The sequence below is a fragment of the Mustelus asterias genome, chromosome 24 (genome assembly GCF_964213995.1).
Source record: "Mustelus asterias chromosome 24, sMusAst1.hap1.1, whole genome shotgun sequence".
In the NCBI taxonomy this organism is placed as follows: domain Eukaryota; kingdom Metazoa; phylum Chordata; class Chondrichthyes; order Carcharhiniformes; family Triakidae; genus Mustelus; species Mustelus asterias.
Window position 1 is genome coordinate 33,593,442 of NC_135824.1, and position 15,367 is coordinate 33,608,808.

Genomic DNA, 15,367 nt, shown 5'->3' on the forward strand with positions numbered 1-15,367 from the left:
TTGTTGTAGCTGTACTGGAGCAGCATGGGTGCTGGGTAGACATGGGGTACAAATCTTCAGTACTATTGCTGGAATGTTGTCAGGGTCCACAACCTTTGCAATATCCAGGGTCAAGATGAAGGGGAAAGGTCACAGTGAGGGCTGAAACATGTCTAATTGGAAGATGAGGTGTTGCTCCTTCAGTTAGCATTGGCCTTCATTGGAACATTGCAGCAAGCCAAGGATGGACATATGGGCATCAAAGTTTGTTTATTTGGTTTGACCTAAAAAGAGGGCATCAAAGCAAGATTCTGTGTTGAAATGGCAAGTGACAGTAAGGTTGGGATCATTCTTGCGGACTGAGTGAAGGTGATCTGCAAAGCGATCACCCATTCTGTGTTTAGTCTCTCCAATGCAGAGGAGACCACATTGGGAACTGCGAATACAGAAGATCCCAAATTGAAGGAGGTGCAAGTGAAACGTTGCTTCACCTGAAAGAGTGTTTAGGATCTTGGAATGATGAGGAGGGAGGTGGAGGTAAAGGGGCAGGTATTGCATCTTCTGCGATTGGATGGGAAGGTGCTGTGGGAAGGGACTGAGGTGTTGGGTGTGATGGAGGAGTGGATCAGGGTGTCAAAGAATCATAGGTTTCTACAATGCAGAAGGAGGCCATTCGGCCCATCAAGTCTGTACCGACCACAATCCCACCCAGACACTATCCCCGTAACCCCATGCATTTACTCTAGCTAGTCCGCCTGACACTAAGGGGCAATTTAGCATAGCCAATCTACCTAATCCGCACATTTTTGACTGTGGGAGGAAACTGGAGCACCCGGAAGAAACCCACGCAGACAGTGGGAGAACGTGCAAACTCCACACAGACAATGACCCAAGCTGGGAATCGAACCTGGGTCCCTGGTGCTGTGAGGCAGCAGTACTAACCACTGTGCCACCGTGCTGCCCTGAAGAGGAAACATTCCCTGCGGAAGCTGACAATGGGGATGAGGGGAAGATGTTTTTCGTGGTGACATCCTTCCGGAGTTGACAGAAATGGCAGAGGATGATCTTTTGAATGTAGAAGCTGGTGGGGCGGAAAGTGAGGACAAGGGGGACCCTATTATGGGAGAGAAAGGAAGGGGTGAGGGCAGAGGTGTGGGAAATGGATTGAACCTGATTGAGTGCCCTGTCAACCACAATGGTGAGGGAACCTTGGATAAGGACTGAGGCCAACATGTCTGAAGTGCCATTTTTGAAGGTGGCATCATCAGAACAGATGTGACAGAGGCGGGGAAACTGGGAGAATTGGATGGAGTCCTTATAAGAAGCAGTGTGTGAGGTGTTGTAATTGAGATAGCTGCAGGAGTTGGTGGACTTGTAATGAAGATGTTTTTATTTTTATTATATTTGATCATCCAGTTTGGCTTCTGCTTCACAGTGATCCCAATAAGTTGATAGTGGGGACTTGTCAATTCTTAAGTCATTGACTATGAAATGATAATTTGACTAATAACTTTGCTGAAGTAGCCAATTTGATTTCCTTCGGGCTCAGAATTTGATTCGCAGTTTCAGTGTTAAAAGCTTTTAAAGTTAAAGATTATTTATTAGTCACAAGTCGGCTTACATTAACCCTGCAATGAGGTTACTGTGAAAATCCCCTAGTCGCCACACTCTGGCGCCTGTTCGGGTAACACTGAGGGAGAATTTAGCACGGCCAATCCATCTAACCAGCACATTTTTCAGATTGTGGGAGGAAACCGGAGCACCCGGAGGAAACCCACGCAGACGCAGGGAGAATGTGCAAACATCACACAGACAGTGACCCAAGCCGGGAATCGAACCCGGGTGCCTGGCGCTGTGAGGTAACAGTGTTAACCACTGTGCCGCTGTCAACTAACTGCCAACAGTTAGCAAGCTGTAATGACGTGCACCTCTTCACTGCAACTTTACAACTGTCACAGTTCATGGCTGCGATTCTCCCAAAAAGGTTCGAGGTGTCGAATTCACGGAAAAACTGGTGCAAATCACGCCAGTTTTTTCAGTGCAACTTCACACTCGAATCTCCCACACTCTGTGTAATGCAGAGGTCACAATCATGAATATATTTTAAAGTCCGTGGGCGGGGCCTATTCATGCCGGAGGCTGACAGTTCCTGGCCTCTGCGCATGCGCAGCGGCCCCTATCTGTCAGCCTGCAGTCTGCTGGCCAGCTCAGGACCTCCGCAGTGCTGCCCTTCCCAACACCGTGATGTGGAGATGCTGGCGTTGGACTGGGGTAAACACAGTAAGAAGTCTCACAACACCAGGTTAAAGTCCAACAGGTTTATTTGGTAGCAAAAGCCACTAGCTTTCGGAGCGCTGCCCCTTCATCAGGTAAGTGGGAGTTCTGTTCACAAACAGGGCATATAAAGACGCAAACTCAATTTACAAAATAATGGTTGGAATGCGAGTCTTTACAGGTAATCAAGTCTTAAAGTTACAGACAATGTGAGTGGAGAGAGGGTTAAGCACAGGTTAAAGAGATGTGTATTGTCTCCAGCCAGGGCAGTTAGTGAGATTTTGCAAGCCCAGGCAAGTCGTGGGGGCCACAGACAGTGTGACATGAACCCAAGATCTCGGCCGAGGCCGTCCTCATGTGTGCGGAACTTGGCCCATCAGTCTCTGCTCAGCGACTCTGCGTTGTCGTGTGTCGTGAAGGCCGCCTTGGAGAATGCTTACCCGAAGATCAGTGGCCGAATGCCCGTGACTGCTGAAGTGTTCCCCAACAGGAAGAGAACACTCTTGCCTGGTGATTGTCGAGCGGTGTTCACCCATCCGCTGTCGTAGCATCTGCATGGTCTCCCCAATGTACCATGCCCCGGGACATCCCCACCTGCAGTGTATCAGGTAGACAATGTTGGCCGAGTTGCAAGCGTATGTACCGTGCACCTGGTGGACGGCGCTCCCATGTGAGATGATGGCATCCGTGTCGATGATCTGGCACGTCTTGCAGAGGTTGCTGTGGCAGGATGAATGAATGCCACTCGACAATCGCCACGCAAGAGTGTTCTCTTCCTGTTGGGTAACACTTCAGCGGTCACGGGCATTCGGCCTCTGATCTTCGGGTAAGCGTTCTCCAAGGCGGCCTTCACAACGCACGACAACGCAGAGTCGCTGAGCAGAGACTGATAGCCAAGTTCCGCACACATGAGGATGGCCTCGGCCGGGATCTTAGGTTCATGTCACACTATCTGTGGCCCCCACGACTTGCCTGGGCTTGCAAAATCTCACTAACTGTCCTGAATGGAGACAATGCACATCTCTTTAACCTGTGCTTAACCCTCCCTCCACTCACATTGTCTGTACCTTTAAGACTTGATTACCTGTAAAGACTGGCATTCCAACCATCATTTTGTAAATTGAGTTTGTGTCTTTATAGGCCCTGTTTGTGAACAGAACTCCTGCTTACCTGGTGAAGGGGCAGCGCTCTGAAAGTTAGTGGCTTGTGCTACCAAATAAACCTGCTGTTCTTCTCAACACCCCCATGGCCCGATCGTGGCCCTCACGAGCATTCGCGTGCCAGCCCCGAACCCCTGTCCACGAGTGCCCCGATCTCCAGCACCTCCCCCCCTCACCCCCCAGCAGCGACGATCCCCCCCCCATCCCCCTAGGCAGAGCCCTCCCTGGCAGACCCCCCCCCCCCCCCCCGCCCTGGCATACCTCCCAGGCTGGCCACATCCCTGGGCAGCCCCGATTGCTGGCCTCCCTCCAGCCCTGACTGATCACCATGCAGAGTGGCAGTGGGACCCCCACCTCCACGGATCGCCGCCTAGGCCCCACCCCCACCTGCCCACTAGGCCCTGCCCCCTTGGCACTGCCCCATGCCTGATGGGCAGTGCTAAGGTGACCCCGGGCATGGGCACTTTGCCCCTTGGGCACTGCCAGGGGGCACATGCTGGCACTGCCAGGGTCCCCATGGTCAGGGGGCACCACCCCCCCACCGCCCAAACCCCTGGGGAGCCTAATTGCCCCCCCTTCACTCCAGCTGGGTCATCCCGATAGTTCCCTGAAAGTCGGGAGCTACCCTAAACCCCGCTGGAGTGAAATACTCCTGACGGGATGGGAGATGCTAGCGGGCCTGGAGAACTCAGTCCGGGGCCCACTAATCACATTAAATGACTTACCTGGTGTTCCCGCCAGTTTCTAGAGTGGCTCCGACAGTGCCGGATATCCGGTGTTGGCAGATGCATGCGCAGCGGGAATACATACACGAATCCTGCGAATCGGCCAATATGAGATTCTCCCGGCCCACTGCGCTAAATAATTAGTGTGGCAGGTAGGGAGAATCGCCTCCCACATGTGAAACTACCAGTTTTCAATTTGCCCTTTACTTTTATCAGTTATTATTGGGAAATGCTGAGGAAATTAAAATCGATGAATATTGATCAAACTGCGCCATATAAAGTGAAAAGGAACAGAAAGTTACAATGCTGCTTAGCAATTATGTACATTGAATTTCTCAGTAGAATATCTGATGCTTGAGCAGTGAATATTCTTACATGAGGTGGAATATTTGGTATTCATGAATCACATGACGATGGTTGCTAAGATTTTAGCTTTTGTATTCCTGTTTCTTGCTCTTTGTCATCTACTTATTCTACTCCGTGTGATCGATCAATTATTGCTACAATGCCACAATCTTGTCATTGCCATTATTTAGCATTTCCTGTTGTTGCACCTTATCTGTTATGTTGTTACACCCTAACAACACTGTCTTAACAACACCATAAACAATACCTTCAATGTGCTGCTATATAAATACTTACATCATTGGTTAAATCTTTGGGAACAATAGAGACATTTGTGTACAGTATCTAGTTAGTCTATCCGTCGCTTTCCAAAATAAAACTTTTAAAATAACTTCCTCTGGTATAAAAGTGAGGTGTTCCTGATAGGTTGTGCATTTTCCTTTTTGGTGCAATTTACTTGAAATTGGTCACATTAGCACAAAAGAAGTGCAAATTACATGCTGCAATATGTTTGTGTTAGTTGAATAAACCTTGTGGTAGATGTCCAAGTCACTATCAAAACTGCTGCACCTCAGATCAAATTAATCACTGCAGCGAGTTTCCACTACTTGCGCCTGTGGCCCTTCCAGGAGAAGATCTTAAAATTAAGCACTAATAGGCTGCTTTTAAAAACCTCCAAGATTGATTTTTAAAATTTTCTAAGAAACTGACTATCCACCAGTGTAACTAGTCAATGTGTTTACTAGTTCTGTACATAGATTTTTAACTAATTTTCAGCTAATTTCAATCAGGTTATTCCTAGACCTTAGAATGGGCATTCTGATTAAAAATGCTTATGTCTTGTGATAATCCATTTCCAGCTGTATTAACACTAGGTTACCAAACGTAAGTATACCCAAGAATGGTTTTAATAAAAACGTTTGTCCAAATGATTACATTCTGAAATGCCTCCTGTTTGTATTAGTTCAGGACAGATTTTATGTTTGGTAATGTGCAAATGAGTTTGAGTACATTTTCTAAAACTAAAATGATTTTGAGTATATCCTTGCACTTAGATCACCAATTCGCCTGAAATAGAAAGACTTGATCAATAAATTATTTGATTGTTAATTAAAGATCCTGTACAAAAATAATCTGATCCAAAACAATAGTAAATTGATTAAAAATTATCCATGTACAAGAATAATCTGATCCAAGTAATAGTAAATTAATTAGAAACTTGACTGCTAGAGTTTAATGAAGCCAACCATCAAATGATAGCGGTGTACTTCTCCAGGCTTGTTTCTGATATTTAAAACATTTATTGAGAGGAAATGGGCTTCAGATTTGCGAACACTATTGACTCATAATATTACTGAACAATGGTGGTGTCACGAAAGGTAAGTCAGTGCACACACTGGGGATGGATTTTATCTTCACTGCTTTGCCAATTAATTGGTAGCAAGTGATGGGCGATCTGTTCCCGCGATTTATCCCTCAGATCATGAAGGCTGACCTCTATCTCGCTGTTTTATAAGGATGGCATCATTATAATCATATGTTATGCAATATCTTATTCTGCTAACGTGGAGGTGTCCACTACAGAGCGCACCACTTGAAAGCTATTTGGTTATATTACTGCAGGCAGTCACATATTGAAATTGATTACAAGATATTTTATTTTGTTAAGAATGTACATTAGAGGGGGCGATTCTCCGATCTCACCGGGCCTTCTGGTGGTTGATCGTCAAGGCGGTCATGATGGGGGGGGCATATCAGGAGTCATGGTGGGGGACCCATTGGAAGGGCCCAGATGCTGGTAACCACAGTGTCGGGGAGGGGATGGGGGAACATGATGCTGATGGGGGAGGGGAAGGGGGATCCCGATGTCCATGGGGTGTGAGAGGGGATCTCCCAGTGCACTGAGATCAGGGCGCCCGAGCCAAACGGCACCCGAGTGCTCAAAGAAACTGGCAATGGATCATTCCATTATTCTAACCATTAGGAGACTTAAATGTTTTGGGAGAATTCCCGCCATAGTTTGGTTTTTAGCTTTTCCAAATATTTCCAAGCAAAAAAATCAGAAGGAAATAGCTATATTTCTTTGTCTGATTTTGCACTTTTGACATTTTGAATGTATATATAAGCTGTGATAAAGAATACATTAGATGCAAAATAGTAATATAGGTATATTTAAGTAAGTACATAACATTTTATAGAACGTACTCATCTCCACATTGAGTGTGGCTTCTTACAATTGCCTTCTGTACCCTACAGCCTCCAAGTGAAGTGGTTCTACCCATGGGATATGTTTGGAAAAATGAATGGATCATAGAATCCTACAATGCAGAAGGAGGCCTTTAGGCCCATCGAGTCTATACCGACCACAATCCCACACAGACCCTATCCCCATAACCCCATGCATTTACCCCAGCTAGTCCCCCTGACACTAAGGGCCAATTTAGCATAGCCAATCCACCTAACCCACACATCTTTGGACTGTGGGAGGAGACCAGAGCAGCCAGAGGAAACCCACGCAGACACGAGGAGAACGTGCAGACACAAGGAGAACGTGCAGACTCTGCACAGACAGCGACCCAAGCCGGGAATCGAACTCTGTACTCTCAACACGAAGCCAAGAGCCTCTAAAGGTTGATTTGATTTATTATTGTCACATGTATTTGGGATATAGTGAAAAGTATTGTTTCTTGCACGCTATACAGGCAAAACATACTGTTCATAGGGTACATAGGGGAGAAGGAAAGGAGAAGGTGCAGAATATGGTATTGCAGTTACAGATAGGGTGCCGAGAAAGATCAGCTTAATATATGATAGGACCATTCAAAAGTTTGATGGCAGCAGGGAAGAAGCTGTTAAACTTTTGAATAAATTAAAGAAACAAGGGAAAAAAGATAAAGATCTCAAGGACATATTTATGTATGAATATTTAATGCAGATGTTTTAGATTTTAGAAGGGTGAATTTTGTGTTTTAGAATTTAATAATTTTGCCATCTATGACAGAAACTGTTCATCTGCACATTGGCAGTTATTCCAAAATGAACCTCCAAATAATTTAGTTAAGGTACTTTAAAAATGTTGAAAAGTTCCCCTTTCCCATTCATTTCATGTTGTCTCTGAAATATGACCTCCATCTGAATAAATATTGGGTACTTTATTGTGATGGTAAAAGTTTTGAGTAGTTAACAGTCCATCAATTTTTATTCAGTTTCGGTGCCAGTTTAAATTGAATGCATGGAATCACAGAGGGGAATTTTAACATAGGTGAGTTGGTGGAATTGTATGCCGGGGTTGTAAAGACAATGAGTGAAATGGGAAAATTTCATAACACGTATGGAAGCCAGCTTCAACCCACCGAGGTTGTTGTCATTTAATTCAAACAGCTTTTCCAGTTTAATTTTAGCAGATAGATTTCCTGGGCCCCTGAAAACTCAGCAGCTGTAGTGACGAGAAGAAAGCCTAGGGGAGAGGGCAAGTATCTGTTTCCTTCCAGCCCCCAGGCGAACATCATTCACCATCAGACCTGCCGCCCATTACAAAAAGCGGCGCTCCCCACCACCCCTGCATGGGATCATACATGTGGAGATGGCTGACCTGAGTGAGTTCGTGAACATGAACACCGCTCAACAATCACCAGGCAAGACTGTTCTCTTCCTGTGGGGGAGCACTTCAGCGGTCACGGACATTCAGCCTCTGATCTTCGGGTAAGCGTTCTCCAAGGCGGCCTTCATGACACACGACAGCGCAGAGTCGCTGAGCAAAAACTGATAGCCAATTTCCGCACACATGAGGACGGCCTAAACTGGGATGTTGGGTTTATGTCACACTATCTGTAACCCCCACAGCTTGCCTCCTGGACTTGCAGAACCTCACTGGCTGTCCTGTCTGGAGACAATACATAGCTCTTTAACCTGTGCTTAATGCTCCCTCCACTCACATTGTGACCTGGTTGGCTGTAGAGATTCGCATTCTAATCAGTATTCTGTAACTTGATTTTGTGTCTCTGTGCCCTGTTTGAGAGCACATTTCCACTCCATCTGATGAAGGAGCAGCGCTCCGAAAGCTAATGGTATTTGCTACCAAATAAACCTGTTGGACTTTAACCTGGTGTTGTTAAAACTCTTACTGGGATCATACACCCAGGAGTTGGGGATTGGACCCCCTCCCCCCATTTGCCCCAAGAGATTGGGGTTCAGACTTGCCTGGTCCTGAAATCTCCTCTAGAGAGCTCCCCCCGCAGATGAAGGCTGATTTCTGCATGAGGCACCTGTCAGGGCCAAAAGTTGCACACTGTGGAGTTAAAACTCAACAGCATGGGAGGGAAATCTAGGCTCCTTTATGTTTTATATACAAATAAAGAATGCATTTACGATACATGTGTATGGAAAAAAGAGAGCACAAGAATGCTCCAAACATTTCAAGGTTAATCAATGTCCCAAGAGCAATAAATGAGATGAATAGTCAGTTAATCTGTTTTTTGGTGATTTTGTTTGATGAAGGAGAGTTGGATATGTCAGTTCTATCAGAAGCAGATTTAGGATCTCACAAGGAAGTTGTTGTGACATCAGAAAATTTACTGTGAGAACATGAACCATATTTCATTGGACAGTGTAACAGAATATTATTGTTTACAACTCATTCAGAGTATAACAGCTCTCGTACTCACCTGCATACACTCACATCCTTACAAATTTCCAATGGCTGCCCATGTTTCAATTAATTATTTTTAGGATTCTCATCCTTGTTTTCAAAATTATTGAATCACTTCTCCATACCTCAGCAAATTCTTCTAATTAAATTTAATTAATTTAGTGACCGGCTTGGGTCACTGTCTGTGTGGAGTTTGCACGTTCTCCCCGGGTCTGCGTGGGTTTCCTCCGGGTGTTCCGGTTTCCTCCCACAGTCCAAAGATGTGCGGGTTAGGTGGATTGGCCATGCTAAATTGCCCCTTGGTGTCAGGAGGGCTAGCTAGAGTAAATGATGGATGGGGATAGGGCCTGGGTGGGATTGTGTTAGGTGCAGGCTCGATGGGCCGAATGGCCTCCTTCCGCACTGTAGGATTCTATGATTCTAAATACTCCTGTATATACATTCCTCTGCACCTCCCACTTACTCTCTTTGACCAATTCTTTCATTTGACCGCAGTGGCTGATTTCTTTGGGCATTGGAACTCCCACTGTAATCCCATTGCTTTCAAAAGCCTTCTAAAATCCCTTATCTTCAACCCTGTCTTTGCCTTGCCTTTCAATTTATTTTTGCCTTTCACTAATGAATTCACTATTTCCTTTCTCCCTATAAACTTCTCAGAGACACCTCTCTGTTTTTGAAATGCTAGGACAAGTAATGTCCTACATTATTTCGCAAGAGTTTTTGACCAAATATAGAATGATAGCATCTAGTATAAAAATAACATCTTGTATTTTTAAAATTTATTCATGGGATGTGGGCATTGATAACTAGACCAGGACTTATTACCCATCCCAAATTGCCCTCAAGAAGGTGGTGGTGAATTGCCATCTTGAACCGCTGCAGTCCATGCGTTAAAGGAACACCCACAGGGAGGGAGTTCCAGGATTATTACTTAGTGACAGTGAAGGGATGGCAATTAAGTTCCAAGTCACAATGGTGTATGGCTTGGAGGGGAATTTGCAGGTGGTGGTGTTTCAGTGTATCTAGTTATCTTGTCCTTCTAGATGGCAGCGGTTGTGGATTTGAAAGGTGAATCCCTGCAGTGCACCTTGTAGATGGTAAGTGGTGGAGGGACTGAATGTTTACGGTGATGAATGAGGTGGCAATCAAGTGGACTGCTTCATACTGGATGGTGTGGAGGTTCTTGAGTATTTTTGGAGCTGCACATATTTTGCTAAGTGGAGAGTATTCTATTACAATCCTGACTTGTGCCTTGAAGATGATGTACAGACTTTGAGAGTTGAGGTGAGTTACTCTCCAGAGAATTCCCAGCCTCTAACCTGTTCTTGCAGTTTTTATGTGGCTAGTCTAGTTCAGTTTCTGGGTAATGGTAACTCCCAGAATGATGATAGTAGTGGATTCAGCGATGGCAATGCCATTGAATGTCAAGGGGAGATGGTTAGATTCTATTTGCTGGAGATGGTTATTGTGGGGTTAGTGTTCCTTTAAGAGTTTCTGGTAAATCATGTTCTCTGTAGCTCTCTGCTCTCATTGTGGCACCGGATTGTCTACGATGAGTCCTTTTATTGCTCCTTAAGTGGTTTAAATGGGGGTTGTTTATTTTTACTTTGGGAATTGGTTTTATGACCCTGCATTGACAGGAGGAAAGCTGGTTGGCAGGTCAGGTGACCGGAGCTCTTCCATTTTCTCTCTCTCTCCCTGGTTTTGGGAAATTCTGTTGTTTAGCTGAAAGCCTTCCTGGAGTAGAAACTCTGCTGTTGGTGGCTTGACCAGAGAGTCTCCCTGGTCTGGAAAGCTGTTCTGACTTCAAACTGCTCTGAATGGTTCAAGAGGACTGCACTGTTCATCCAAGGGACTCAATTCCAGTATCGTGTGAGCATTAGTCTTTGCTGTGTTAGACCTGTGACAAGGGGTTTGTCTAAAGGAAGTTTGGTTTTGATTGGAACATCTTCGATATATTTGATAATACATTATCGTGGTTGTTTTGTTTTTATTTGTAATTGATAAAGATATTGCTAATTTTCTTTCCATACATGTTATCTATATTCTTAATTAAAATTTATTTGATAAAAGCTCCCGAGTGGGTCATTTGAATCATACCTGAAGTGAAGCTTATCATGCTTGTCCTAGTCAAATTCAAGGTGCAAACCTTATTATCCAGGCGGGCTTCATAAAACACTTTGGAGTTTCTGACCTAAACCATAACATGATTGTCTGGCACTTGTACAGCACGAATGTTACTTGTTAGCCCAAGCCTTAATATTGTCCAGAACATGCTGTATTTGGATATGAACTGCTTTAGTATTGAAGGAGTTGCAACAAATGTTGCTGAAAATTGTGCAATCATCCACAAACAACACCACTTCTGACCTTATGATGGAAGCAAGGTCATTGATGAAGCTGCTTAAGGTGGTTGAACCTAAGATACTACCCTGAGGAACTCCTGCATTAATGTCCTGGGACTGAGATGATTTCCAGCAACCACAACCAACTTCCTTTGTGCTAGGTATGACTCCAACCAGTGGTGAGAAAGAGATAGAGAACCTAGTGAAATGGTGCGATGACAATAATCTCTCCCTCAATGTCTGTAAAATGAAGGAGCTAGTCATCGCCCTCAGGAAATATAGTGGAGGACATGCCCTGTCTACATCAATAGCGATGAAGTGGAGATGATTGACAGCTTGAGGTTTCTAGGTCTTCAGATCACCAACAAACTGTCCTGGATCCTCCGTGCTGACGGTATAGTTAAGAAAGTCCAACAACGCTTCTACTTTCTCAGAGGCTCAGGAAATTTGGCATGTCCACTATGACTCTCACCAATTTTTACAGATATACCATAGAAAGCATCCTGTCCGGATACTTGGTATGGCTGCTGCTCTGACCAAGACTGCAAGAATCTACAAAGGATCGTGAACGTAGCCCAGTCCATCATGCAAACCAGCCTCCCATCCATTGACTGTCTACATTTTCCGCTGCCTCGAGAAAGCAGCCAGCATAATCAAGGACTCCAAGCAGCCCACTCACAGTTCCACCTTCTTCCATCAGGAAAAAGATACAAGAGTCTGAAAACACATACCAACAGATTCAAGAACAGCTTCTTCCCTGCTGTCATCAGACTTTTGAATGGTCCTATCATATTTAAGCTTATCTTTCTCTTCACCCTATCTGTAACCGCAACACTACATACTGCACTCTATCCTTTCCTTCTCCCCTGTGTACTCTACGGCAGGTATGTTTTGAAACAAAACATTTTACTGTATCCCAATGTATGTGACAATAATAAATCAAATCAAGTTTTCCCCAATTCTCTTTGACTCTAGATTTGCTGGGCTTCTTGATGCCAGACTCAGTCAACTGCTGCCTTGAGATCAATCCAAAAAGATGTGCAGGTTAGGATGATTTGCTAAATTGCTCCTTAGGGCCTGATTTTACCAAAACGGGCACGAAATCACAGTAAAGTTGGGCGTCGGGCCTACACCGCGATCTGCACCTGGTTCCGAGCAGATCACAGCTTTACCGACACCCGATTCGGGCACGGGTCCGGCGTGCGCGCGAATCGGGCGGCCCGATGATTTAAATGCATTTGCATGCATTTAAATCGACTTAATGAACCGCGCGCCCAACTCTACCGCCAAATCCCACTTTACCGTCTTCTGACCCGATCCGCGTCCGCGCTGTTACCGACCTGCAAAATAAAAATCTGAAGCCACAGCCATCTCTCCCGCTCTCTCGCACCTGCAGGGAAGAGTAATCTGTGGCTGGTAGTGTACCAGTGATGGTGCCAGGAGGGATCGGCCGCAGACAGGCAGCGGAACCCCCCCCGACCAGAGGATGAGACGTCACACCCCCTCTCCTCCAACCGCCCCCCCGCACCCCCCAGGGGATGATCGGTCACACCCCCTCCCCTACCACCTCCCCCCCCCCCGACCAGAGGATGAATGTCAGAGAGCCGCTCTCTCCGCTTTCTGCTTTTTTTTCCGCGCCCGGGCACACTGTCAGATTTTTTTCAAACTGCACATGCGCAGTTCAGAGCTCTGATCGGACTGCCAGCACTAAGCCCCGCCCACAGCGCGGTTTGGGCTGGAGCCGGCAAAACGCATATGGGCCGCTGCAAAGAGGATTCCAGGCGCCGATCTATTTGACGCCCAGATCAGGCACTATGACTCAAAATGGTAAAATTTCCTCCTTAGTGTCAAGACTATTGGCAGGGTAAATATCTGGGGTTACGGGGATAGGGCCTGGGTGGGATTGTTGTCGGTGCAGGCTGAATAGCCTCCTTCTGCACTGTGGGGATTCTATGTGGTGCTTGATGGCTGGCATTGACATGATGGGCCGAAGCGCCTCTTTCTGTGCTGCAATGACTCTAAAGTGGCACCTCCGACAGGGAGAGCTCCCACAGCACTGCACCGCCAACCTAGATATTGTGCTCAGGTCTCTGGAGTGGATCTTGAACTGACACCTCCAGGGACAGAGGCGAGTGGAGTGATATTCAACGAAACAAATAGGGGTGGCACAGTGGGTTAGCACTGCTGCCTCGCAGCGCCAGGAGAACCGGGTTCGATTCCCGGCTTGGGTCACTGTCTGTGTGGAGTCTGCACATTCTCCCCGTGTCTGCGTGGGTTTCCTCCGGGTGCTCCGGTTTCCTCCCACAGTCTGAAAGACGTGCTGGTTAGGGTGGATTGTCCATGCTAAATTCTCCCTCAGTGTTACCCGAACAGGCACCAGAGTGTGGCAACCAGGGGATTTTCACAGTAGCTTCATTGCAGTGTTAATGTAAGCCTTACTTGTGACACTAATACATGAACTAAATGAGGTTCTGTCAGCTTGGCAGCACTTACCCACAGTTACAAATCTCGCAGATGCATTTTCGGGTCATCTTTGCTGCTGTTGGTTAATCTCTATATTATATATATATAAAAGTGTACAAATATAATTTGTCTGCAGCTCTTGGCATGCTCAGCGTCAAGTGCTTGGAGAGCAGCCCCTCCGGTTCCGGCTCAGCGCGGCGCCCTTTATTGTGTAGGTAGCCCCGTCTCCAGGCCAGCAACAGTCACCCGGCAACCGCCGCGTCCTAGCAACGGCGCAGAGCGGGACGCCGGGTCAGAGGTCAGGGGGGGGTCAGAGGGTGCCGGCGCGGGCATGCGCAGTGAGGAGTGAGGATTCCCCACGCGCCTGGTTGCTGTCCGCCGACTCGGTAAGCGGGAACTCGCGGCTTTAACGCCGCTGTCGGTGCCGGGGGGGAGGGCGGTTAGAGGGGGCTTCGCTCTAGGCGGGGCTGCTGATGCTGGGTTCAGCTTCATCGGGCCTCTCGCTCACCCACACCGGGCCCTGGGTCAGTCTCTGCTCAGACCCGTTGCCCTGAACCGGTCCCCCCTCCCTCCACCATGCGTCCACTCACCCCCCCCCCCGCCTCCCCATTGAGGCTCTGGGGGAGGCTCAGGGTGCCTGAAACATGAGGAGGGACGGTCAGGAGGGCGGCAGCCTCTGTGAGGAGGCTGGGCCTGTACCCTCCAGTGTTTAGGGAAATGACAGGTTATCCCACTGAGACACACACAATTCATACAGGCCCTGGGCAGGGGGATTTGCAGCAAGGATGTTTACCCTGGATTTGGAGGATGGGGTTCTTTGGGTGATGATGGGGGTTTGGTGGGGTTGAACGTTTTCTTATTAGTGTCACAAGTAGACTTACATTAACGCTGCCATGAAGTTACTGTGGGCGGCACAGTGGTTATCACTGCTGTCTCGCAGCGCCAGGGACCTGGGTTTGATTCTCGGGTTGGGTCACTGTCTGTGTGGAGTTTGCACATTCTCCTCGTGTCTGCGTGGGTTTCCTCCGGCTGCTCCGGTTTCCTCCCACAGTCCAAAGATGTGCGGGTTAGGTGGAGTGGCCATGCTAAATTGCCCCTTAGTGTCAGGGGGACTAGCTGGGGTAAATGTATGGGGATAGAGGCCTGGGTGGGATTGTTGTCAGTGCAAACTCGATGGGCCGAATGGCCTCCTGCACTGTAAGATTCTATGAAAAGTGGTGATGGGGGCTTGGGGGTTGAGGGCAGAGGGGGGATGGGGAGGGTAGCTTTGTGGGTGGGGGAATCTTGTACAACTGGGGAACCCAGTCTCCAATTGTCTGGCCATGCTAAATGCCCCCTAGTTTCCCGGGATGTGTAGGTTAGGGGAATTTGAGGGGTAAATATGTGGGATTGCAGGGATAGGGCCTGGATAAGATGCTCTGACGGAGT

General features: G+C 47.1%; 2 protein-coding genes across 2 annotated transcripts in view; one reads left to right on the top strand and one right to left on the bottom strand.

The window, feature by feature from the left end:
- The window catches only part of saxo2 (stabilizer of axonemal microtubules 2), a 53,810-nt gene that overhangs the window by 34,917 nt on the left and 3,526 nt on the right, over positions 1-15,367 (bottom strand). The gene's annotated exons all lie outside the window — the stretch shown is intronic.
- efl1 (elongation factor like GTPase 1) overlaps positions 14,265-15,367 on the top strand; it is a 338,480-nt gene continuing 337,377 nt past the window's right edge. Inside the window, exon 1 of the mRNA XM_078241003.1 lies at positions 14,265-14,325. The gene's annotated coding sequence lies outside the window, so the exon portion shown is untranslated. The remainder of the gene's footprint in view (positions 14,326-15,367) is intronic.